Source organism: Hyposmocoma kahamanoa, unplaced genomic scaffold (genome assembly GCF_003589595.1).
Source record: "Hyposmocoma kahamanoa isolate Upper Pololo Valley unplaced genomic scaffold, ASM358959v1 68, whole genome shotgun sequence".
NCBI classification, from domain to species: Eukaryota; Metazoa; Arthropoda; class Insecta; order Lepidoptera; family Cosmopterigidae; genus Hyposmocoma; species Hyposmocoma kahamanoa.
Window position 1 is genome coordinate 908560 of NW_020653856.1, and position 11885 is coordinate 920444.

Below are 11885 nucleotides of genomic sequence, written 5' to 3' on the forward strand. Positions count from 1 at the left end.
GTATCGTTTTTTAAATGTCATCAATTATTAGAGTCAGCTTAATAAGTTTATTTGTGACATGAGCGTACGATCAGATTTACTTACGAAATTATCATTGTTTTAGAGTCCAATCATGCTAAACATTTAGCGACAATTTACATCTTCAATCTATTATACGTCTGCTGGGCCCGGACGTTACACTTTAGTCTAATACAAATTGGGGACTTGACAAGTTATCCAACGCTTATAAGCCTTTCTCGACATACTGATTTCATCACGATATTTTTTCCACAGTTGGGTACCCGTTGAGCTACCCTCGCAATGCACATGATCACGACATACATTTAGTAAGTAGAGCTTCTTCTGAAAGAATTCGTCAAGGGAAATACTGCTACCTTACCTACATATTTCTGCCTTAGGTTGACGGGCACCGTGGCATTGTCCTTCAGATCTTTGCAATTCAAAGCTCTGAATGGCACTGCAACTGTTATGGATAGGTATATCGCTTACCATCAGGCGCACAACTTATTCGTCCCGTCACTTGGCATTACTAAATAAACGTATTTTACAATTAGACGAGATCACTAGTGGCTCCGCGTGCAGTTAACACTTACAGTGCTAAACACGTGCTAAACAATATCATAATAAAACAAAGTCAATCAAAACATTGTTGTTCAAATTGGATCACTAACTATCAAAAACACCATAAGGGCAAAATATTAGATAAATCTCACAAAGCAAACAAAACGATATAACATAATCATCTCCCAACTGAACGCCAATCGAGTAAATCTAAATCAATTGACGTTGGCAGATCAAGCAACGAGTTATATGGAGTGAAAGCGAATGAAAACATGGAAGTAGCTGTTTGCCGAAATCAAATGAGGCGCGCCAATCGCGTATTGGTTTAGGACGGCCCATCTGCGGGCAATCGACCCACAGAAACAAGACTCAAGAGTGGTAAAGTCGCTAGGACTAATCATAAGGAATGTGAAATACTTCTTTTCGTCATATTTTTAACCATGATCGTAAATATTGCATTACAATTTCGCGTATAGAATGCATGTCTCAGAAAACAACTGAAGTATAAATGAAAAGGACACCTTTATGGCGCGTTCCCACGGCAGCGTTTTGTTTTTGCGGATCGGTATTTTGCAGGATCTTGTTTATTGGCTATAATGTTTCAACACTAGAATTCACACGAACATCCCGCTTGCAAGATCCTGCAAAAAACCAATCCTGTCCGATTCGGTGTTGTCACTGCAAACTGGGTCCCGCAGTCCAAGAGAAAGCAGAATCCTGTTTAATCAACTTGATAAATTAATGTATTGATGTCCTGAAGAATAACAGGACGCAAAATAATGCGTGTGAACACGCAGCCTGGAGAACTGGACGCCCGTGGGTACAGGCCCTTACGGTATACTATACCGTCTCTCAGCTTACTATTTTTGGTTTAACGCTTACATTACAATTCCTGAATGTAAAAAAAAAGACATTTGATTAGTGACTATACTAGAAGACTACACTTTTTACTTCTTTACAACAAAAGTGTCAGATGCGGCAGGTAGGGATGGTGCGATGGGAGTACTTTTGATATGTTTTAGATCGTAGTAAATCACGCTGACTTAACACAAGTGACTTCATTATGTCTGTGAAGGGTGAATATTTCCTGACGTGACGGTATAACCACGTTTTCCTTCCGTCAGCGACAAATATTATTACTAAACATTCACATGTATACGTAACTTACAAATTTAAGTCATTATGTACACGTCGTCCCAAGAATTTGAAACTTCGAAATCTGAAATGAGATACAACCGTTCTACCTTTAAGATTCCAGGCAACATGATAATTCAATTGTGTTTAAAACATAATATGTCAATTTACGAGTTATTGAGCTTGTGTTGTTTTGAATCTATATATAAATGAACCACACCTCAACCCCATGATATTAATACATACATAGATCACGTCAATCATAATGATCAGTACAGAGTACTACAAAAACCGACCTCAAAAGTACGTGGAATTACGTCTATTTGCTAAGTTTTATTGAAATATCCTTAAACTCGCCATTATACAGGACTTGACACTGGAGATAATAAAAATCGGTTCTCACTACTCAAAGTATATTGAGAGTAAAACGCCTTGAATTAGAGAAATAGCAAAATCAACCATTAAATTAATTGCTCCTAAATTAAAGTTAGGCGCTATTTATAAAAATGAATCTTCATGTCTGAACAGCCACCCTTCGAGGTGGATGATTTTCTTCAAAATAAAATGGGCCCACTATGGAAGTACTCCCTTTCCAACAAAAAAAGAATCATGAAAATCGGTTCACAAATACCGGAGTTATCGCGTAACATACATACAGAAAAAAACATACAGACGAATTCGAAGACGAAAGAACCTCCTCCTTTTTTGAAGTCGGTTAAAAATGACTATCATTGATTTTTATTACCTTCATACTTAGTGTCCTTGTTTATGTGAATAATCTGTGTTATAATTATGTTTTGTTAGTGACTTGTTTTGTAATTATTTATTCATTTCGAAGGTTAACAAATTACATGTGAAATGGTCAAATTTACAACTTAAAGATCAGCACTAAGCTTCGTCAATACGTGCTAAAATACAAATCGAATAATCGAAACTTATTAAGAAAGCCCGTCCTGTATCGTGTCCGCCTCAAAAGTGCCCATAGTACTGGCAGCATTACCTCGCTGAGCAGCAATGGACACCTGCTGTAACAATCACGACCCAGTGCGATCGCAGCCCCTGTCTCTGACTTATTAATTATTTATTTTTATATTAGGTTTGTATGTTCAGATTATGTGTCTATAATGTTTGTTCTTTTTCCTCTGTTTTGTTTCTTTTTTTCTTTAGTGATGTAATTTGTGGTAGTTAAAAAATTTGTTTAATTTTCTTTCTATCTTAATCTTAAGAGTCGATACCACAGATCGAGTTCAATTTTTTCCGTGTTGAATCGGTTCCATTGCGCTGGTCAAGCGGCAGGTACTAAAGCCAAACTAAAACCATTTGAAAAAAAAATGTATAATATCATAAATATACTATACATATCGAGTTCTTAGGTTTTCTCGATTATCACACATAGGAAATGAAACTATTTTTCCGGATTTATATCGCGTATATTTGTTTTTTCAAACAAACCGACGTTTCGGGTTGACTGAGGTGGTACAGTCTTCAACCAGTTATGTCTAATATTAATGCATGGTCACGGTTGAAATTAGACATAACTGGTTGAAGACTGTACCACCTCAGTCAACCGTGACCATGGGACCTGTAAAGGGCCCGAAACGTCGGTTTGTTTGAAAAAACAAATATACGCGATTTAAATCCGGAAAAATAGTTTCATTTCCTATATAACTCTTTTATTTAAAAAACCAACTTTTTATTGGAATTACATCTATTTACCAAGTTCTATGACAGTCTATACTACCTCAAATGGCTTTAGTTGATTCCATATAACAGCGAAAATGTTGAATAAATTGCTTTGGAAAAAATATATACTAAAATTGAGAATATACACTGATTACTATATGGTGTGAAAACACGGTTCCTAAAAATTTCCACTATAGAAAAAAAACTCAAACTTACCTTGAAATTTTACTAGAAAACCGCTGTATTCAATAGGTAACATAATATAACACATACTTATGATTTTTTTTACATCAACTGAACTAAATAGAGCACGTATAGAACATTTTTCAAATAGCTTTAATTTCGTTTGTAAAAAATAAATTCCGAAATAAAACCAGTGTCTCTATCGCTCGACCCAAGCAAAATGAATCGAAACCGGATACATCCCTTAGTTTGCCACTCTTAGAATTGGAATATATTCTTTAAGTTTAAATGGGACCTATACTAAAATATCCTCTTTTCAACAAAAACAGAATCATCGGTTCACAAATACAATGAACCACACCTCAACCCCATGATATTAATACATAGATAACCTCTATCATAATGATCAGTACAGAGTACTACAAAAACCGACCTCAAATTATTAGAATTACGTCTATTTGCTAAGTTTTATTGAAATATCCTTAAACTCGCCATTATACAGGACTTGACACTGGAGATAACAAAAATTGGTTCTCACTACTCAAAGTATATTGAGAGTAAAACGCCTTGAATTAGAGAAATAGCAAAATCAACCATTAAATTAATTGCTCCTAAATTAAAGTTAGGCGCTACTTATAAAAATGAATCTTCATTCGTGAACAGCCAACCTTCGAGGCGGATGATTTTCTACAAAATAAAGTGGGACCACTATGGAAGTACCCCCTTTCCAACAAAAAAAGAATCATGAATATCGGTTCACAAATACCGGGGTAATTGCGTAAGAAACAAACGAAAAAAACACAGTCAAATTAAGAACCTGATCCTTTTTTGACGCCAGTTAGAAAGTATTGGACCATCTGTGACTGAACCTTCAAATATGCAATCCTCAGTCCAACAAAAGTCTTTACTTCGCCATTTGAAGACTTGTTCGTCGGGATCGTGATTGTTAGTCGATCTATTTAGCAGGTAACATTAGCAAATATTTAAACACCCTTCAGGTATAACAATTGTACTGTTTTGAGTTATTACGTCGTTAGGGATCGCTACTGGGTATTTGTTTTTGATATAAGTACGCGTGAGAGGTGCAATCGTAGACAGCTCGAATCCCTGACAGGTATGTACCTATGACTATAATTTCTAAATTGCGTGTAGCAGCAATACCTCTTGTCAACTAGAAAGAAAAAGTATAGGCGGGAAAGTTTTAAGTTCATATATTATTCATAAAAAATACCAACAACCAGCGTTGTTGCGCAAGCATCTGTTCGACAATTGTCAAAATCAAAACTCTGTGTAATGTTGCTTTGTGTACATATATTATATTATAATATATATGTAAATATGTAAGTTTATTATGTAATATGTTTATATTATGTTATTTATTTTATACCATACAAATTATCGATTAGCTTTCTAGTATATTATTCTTCTTGTTTAAGTGTAGCACCAACCTATTGTGTTTTTTCTGCTTGGCCCAATGGTTGACTGGTAGAGAATGCCTTATGGCATTAAGTACAGTTTCTTACAAAGCCGTCAATAAGTATTGTAGTTAGATCGGGATGTATTGCCTCATCTGCCGAATTAGTAACATAGCCCCATTAGATTGTCAACTGTTTCGGCCTTTACAAAATTCTTTGAATGACCGCGACTTTGATACCGAGAGATAAGGAAGTAACCGTCTATAAATGGTCTGATGTAATGACCCATTACAGATATGGCATTTAGTATCCGTAGAGCTACTTGGGAAAGTGTACGTCTCTGGCAGTACTGCCACCAAAAAATTGTTATGAGCAATAATAATATTTACTTAACTAACATTGGTTACTAATAGAGAAAAAGAAACTCAATTAAATTTTTACCTGTTCGGTCTCAAATTGTGGAATTTACTATACTAATAATATACCAATACATTTATGTTCTAAAGTTTATTTCCCAAATTGGTCGGGAACCGAACCCGAGACCTCCGCAACCAGCGCTCACATTGCAAACCGTTAGGCCGCCGAAGTCGTTATAGTGTATAAATAATCCTATTTGTTACTTATAATGTATTAATATCTGTGTATTAGCTAGATAAAAAATTTATAGATTAGATTTTAGATAACACCGAGATCGTCATTATGACGAATACGTTTCTTTTTTTTAAATACATATAATAAGAGGAAACATAATCTCAGTACAAAGTACTATAAAAATCGACCTCAAAAGTCATTCATCCCCTAGTTTGCTTACTTAGAGGTGGAATATTTCTTAAAATCTAAGTAGGACCACAACCCTCTTTCCAACAAAAAATAATCATCAAAATCTATTCACAAATAACAGTTATCGCGTAACACACATAAAAAAGAAATACAGTCGAATTGACAACATCCTCCTTTTTCGTCGTCGGTTAAAAATAACTTTATACTACCAAAGCACACACTCAAAGCCCCGTGCTAGAGAAACCCTGTGTCCCGGTTACTATGGACACATAATTAAACAACCATAAACTACACCCAAAACTCACGAGAGAAATAAATATAAGCCAAACAAATATTTCTCCCGGCCTGAGAATCGAACCCGGGTCCTGTACATGGCAGACTTGGGTCATGGAGGCAGTTAACTTACCACCTAATGAAAGTATGGAACATTGACTTTTCCTCTCAGAATTGTTATTACAATAATAAATATAAAAGAAGTAGTGTAACACACGTACAAAATCGACCCCTATAATAGAACGAAACTAACGTAGTAACTGTAATGTTCTAGAGAATCTATGACTATACCTTTATTTGATAACTAAACGAAGGTCTACAAATTATATTTTAAGCTTTAATTGCCCAATACTTAACTGTTATAGATAGACGTGTCGCTTACCACTAGGCGCACGACTTCTTCGTCCCGTCATTTGGTAAAAACCGACCTCAAAATTTCGTGGAATTACATCTACTTGCCAAGTTTTATTGAAATTGTTCACCAGAAAGTGCGCGAAACAGATTCATCCCCTAGTATCGTTCAAGTTAATGAAGGAACAGCCTCACACATTTTTGTATGTCTTACCAAACTCGCACACCAGTTAAGGAACTGCAATTCTAGAAGTTAACGGCAAGATAGTTAAACTTAACTAAAAGTTAATTTTAAACTGCACCCTGCTATTTGAACTGGGAGCGTACGTTTTACTGCTTTATTGCTGTTTTATTCTACTCAGTTCTGTTTTATTAGACTCAACTTCGTTTTATTTGGCACAATTTGTTTTAAGTTTATGGCCTTTCAATGTTTTATACTTTATTGCTAAAAGTTTTAAAGCACGGAAACGAGAATCACATTACAATTAGAATATTGGAAGGCTGTATAAAATTACTTTAGAACTTTATTGAACGATATCCGATGGCATACATTCCCGTGAACCACTTTGCTTTCTTTTCCTTTGCATATGGCAAAAGAAAGGAATTCCAGAAAACTACATAATCGGGCTTCAGAAAAAGTATGTGTGATCGAGCTGCGGTATGTGGTTCGATGGTAACTGCAAACCGCTCTCAATCTCGAGGTGGAGGAAACAATCGAGTTGCCTTTCTGATAAGAGTAGAGGCGTAATGTTCTCCAGGCTAAAACACCTGCAGCCAGGTTTTACTACTTTTCCGCCACTGTCTTTACGTGTCGCCACTGTTTACGAACATTGTAGATATCTAAGGGCATATGAAAGAGCAAACAACCGTACAACAATAGTTTAGAATCAGAGCTACGGTTGTTTGACTGATACTATTTAACTTAGAAGTTTCATATCAAACTAACTGTCACAAGTGAGGCAAAAATCAAATTCATGTAGGCTAGTTTTAGTAGTAAGTTAATTTTCGGTTTTAGTGAATATATAAAAATACAAGTTGAAACGTGTTACTTCCTTGTGGAATGTGATGTTAGTATCTATTTTATGTTTGTCTGACGTATTTTTACACTCATTTACCGCACATTTCGTCATTTTTAGCTAAAATTTTTGAGCTGTTTGCGGTGCAAGTTGACCTTGAGCACTGAAGGCCCCCCCGCTCGTGTAGGCCCATTGGGCGCTCTTCAATTTGCCTCACTTAGCGTGTGCGGACTAAGTTTCTATGCGTTATTATTCTAAGCTATTTAATGGCAACTCATCCTTAACACGAGCATTTTAAAACACATATGGTAAAGTCACTCTGTAACGTGTTGATACAACGTAGTAGATCACTGGATTGCATATTGTAGGAAATGTTGACTAGGCATAATAGAAAAGAGAAAATTTATATAGAAAAGAACGGGGGGTGTTAGTTTTAGTTTCATATAGTTCAATATTATTTTAATGAGTTTCATGTAATAGCAGCACTTTGGACTTTTGTTCTTACGTGCGTGTACAAACCTTAAAATTATCTATAGCGATTTAATAACAAACAATATTTCTAATAAATATCCTAATGAATAATCAGAAGTTAACCCCCATTGACTTACAATTATATGGACGTCGGGTCCGCGCTAAAAAGTGTCCGAACTTATAGGGCATTAAAATCGTATACAGAGCGTCATTCACGCTTTAGTCTTCGTTTGTTCGACTGACAGCGAAGCAAGCAAACTTAGACAGTACTGCGATGACATTACAATTTAAATTAAACGTTTTAGCTTTTTCATATTCCTTTACATGTCACTACGTTTAAATAGGCTGACTTGGGACATTTTTTTCGTGGTTTTTGTATTAAACCCGTCGTCCATTTATTTGTAAGTGAATGTTAACCCCCGCAAAATATTATTAGCTTCGAGATTAACAAGTTACAAATTCGCATTCGTTTGTAAAGCTATATGTGTGGTATCGATCGCATCTGAACCGGCCGGTACTAACGCACGACTACGCCAAGCCTCATTCAACATTGATAAACTTGAGCAGTGCCACGCAAACTAATGTACTGTCGCTGACGCAAATTGCAGGTATTTTAGTGTTATCCAATAACACAACAAGAAGAATTTATTTATTAACCTAGTTTTGTGGTATAGGTAACCACAAAAGTTTACTTTGTTTATTTACTAAACCAAACATAAATAAACAATGTCAACATAAAACACGTAGATTTTTTTAATTTATTTTTTTTATATATAATAGACTCACGCTTAGCCACAATTTCACCTGATATTAAGTGACGATGTGATCGACGTTGGGAAGCGTTTGCCTAAAACATATCTAAGTATTATATAATTTATAACAATTTAATATTATTATATTATTTATATATTTTTTTTTCCTTGTTTTTGTGCACATATGCCCGTTCTTTTAGTTATAGAGTCCTGTATTTAGGTCTGCAGGAAGAAATTTGTATTAGAAATAAGCAGAACCTTTTGTTTTTAATTTTCCTTGTATTCTTTGTGACTTGTTGTATTTTTCCTGTACAATAAACTATTAAATAAAATTTTAAAAAACATGCCTATTCACTCTAGCATTGAATAGTTCCATATTGTACTTTTCGGTAAATACAGAAGCCGTAGAGCATTCCATTGCACTGCATTGAGGCAGCTAACTGGTAATGGGCAGAGCCGTCCTAAAGGTGGCAGCAGTACTCCATACACGATCGAACTTGTACTTTATACAGATTTAAAAGCTGTTTAGGTGTGAAGGCCTGACCTTGTAAAGTATGCCTAGTTTTCTGGCAGCAGTTTTTGCCAAGCACTCGATGTATCGCCAAAAGTTGAGGTTCGATGATAATTCCAGACCAAGTATGAGCTACTTCAAGATGATCCCTTATCAGCACGGATACATCTTGGAAAGTCGGAGTAAGATGTAGGGACTCCGTTTTGATGTGAAAAGTCACGCGTGTGTTTTAGCTGCATTAAACCTGACCGTCTTTGCATCTCCCCAGTCGGAAGCCGCTTTCGGGCTCAGGTTCAACCGGGTGACCATCGCCTCTCCTTTACACCGTATCTCGTCGCGGTTGTCTCGGGCGTCTGGCACATAACTCTCTACCAATGTGCTGTCGTCTGCGTACCCAAAGATACCGGGCATCAGCAGCAGGTCGTTGATATGCAGCAAAAATAGAGTGGCGGAGAGGACAGATCCCTGAGGTACACGGCATTTATACCATGAGGAGCAGACGAGTAACCATCTACAATTACACGGATTGACATATCCTTCAGAAAATCGCCTATCCATGTGCAAAATCCGACAGAAATTCCGTAAGCTGGAAGCTTGTTTAACAGGCTATCGTGCCAAACCCTATCAAAGGCATTGGATATGTCGAAAGACACGGCAAGCCAAGGATTCACCGCGTTTTTCGACAACCTCGCCCCAAAATGTGTGGCATACGCAAGAAGATCCCCAGTAGATCGACCACGGCGAAAACCATACTGTCGATAGCTGAGAAGATCGTTATCTTCGAGGTATCCAACGAGACGGCTGTTTAATACACGCTCCATAGTCTTACAGAGTATGGAGGTGATTGCGATAGGTCGGTAATTAGATGGGTCGGCATGACTACTTTTCTTAGGTACAAGCTGTACGTTTGTAAACTTCCAAGTTTTCGGGACTTGTCCAGTCAACACCGGAGACAACTCGGGTGCACAGTTCCGCAAGACAATCGCTGGGATTCCGTCAGGGCCACTGACGATGTGTGTTACATACTATTACGTAACGGTGAAGAAATTTCTCTCTTCTCTAAAATTTCACTTCTTAGGGAGATCCATGTCCATTTGTGTAGTTTGATGGTGATGATAGCACAGAAGTAAAATACGTCATAGCTATGAATACAGAGCTACTTCAGAGCTACTTTTTTGCCTATTACTGCGTTCCGATTTCTAAGGGTGTTGAAATTACGGGCGCAGTGGTAGTGGCTCTCAGATCTCTGCGATTTAAAGCTCTGAGTGGCACTGCAACTGCTATGGACAGGCGTGAGGCTTAACACCAGAGACCCGACATGTTCGTCCTGTCACTTGGTATTTTAAAAAAAGGGCACTGACTCAGCATATGCCAAAGTTCCCTAAGGCACTGGTTTTCAGTCAAGACCTACGAAAGTATTAGTTACTAGCTGAGATTCATAAAACGAACTTTGAAGCCTAGCTTTAGAAAAAAGAAAATGCAGAAAGCTCGCTCCTCAAATTTGTTGAAATATATGATAAAAGAGGAAAAAAAGGCTAGGCTAACATGTAATAAAAAGATATAAAAAGGTACAATTATTACAAAACACTACCTATAAAAGTAAATAACTCAATACCCAATACTCACCCCGAAAGAGCCTACTATACAACTAAATTTTAATAATAATCGACATGAAGTTTTACAATAAGTAAGTAAAGGTAATTTGTGATTTATGAGCACGTCTTCACGTTTCAAATATTTTAATGAGAGTGACGACAGATAGAAAAAATGTAAGAATAGTGAACGAAAAAAAAAATTAGAGAACAATTCAAAATTTTAAAAAGTGATCAAGAACCAGAAAAGAGGATGTTAAAAAGGAAATGTCACGTAGAAGGATTACTTAAAAAACTAAGCAAAAATTGACGAAGTTTAAGCAAGATATTAAATTGAGCATTGAGTTTACTTTGTAATTTCTTAAATATAAACGTTATTTTTAAGCAAATCAATGATAAGAAACGACAATGAGTAAAGTTAATAAAAATAATAAATATTTAAGGCCTTCACTGATATAATCCCTATTGTTTTATACGCAAAGCGGGTAAATTCCAGCCAGCCTCGCTAACTTGATTCCAGGTTCGTCGCTTTCAGCGACACGTATCATTCACCGGTTCTTGAACTCCTTCCTGACCCTGGCCGACTGTGTCATAACCAAATGATATCGCCTCTCTCATTTAAAAATTCAAAATTTGGTTTTAATGCGATGAGAGTGTCTACAATTTGAACGCTAAAAAGGCGCTCTTTTTAGTTCTGAATCAAAATTGTGTTGTCTATGATACTCGCCATTAAGCTGAAAAATTTAATTAAAAATCTGTACGGAGAACTATATTGAGTATTACAGTACTATACACAGACCTACAACAAGTCGAATTTCTGCTAATTAAAATATCAATTAGAACGGTACTCAGATCACAATACAACAGACAATTTAATCATCATTTGATTAAATTATCCTAAAAGTCTTACAACCGGGCATTTCTTTAAAAAAAATGTATTAGTTAAAATATTTTGCGGTATTTGGCCAGTACACTATCTCTTTGGTTTTTTTATTTTGTAGCATTTCTTTAGGTTTCGTCTAAATGTACGAAGAGCCTATATGGTGAAACCTTTGCCTGTTCTAATAAATGGGTTATAGAAAATTGCGTTTGTTGTTATGGATTGTCAACTAAATATTGATTCTGTTTCATAATGTCATTTACTCGTAGAAAAGGTGCTGTAT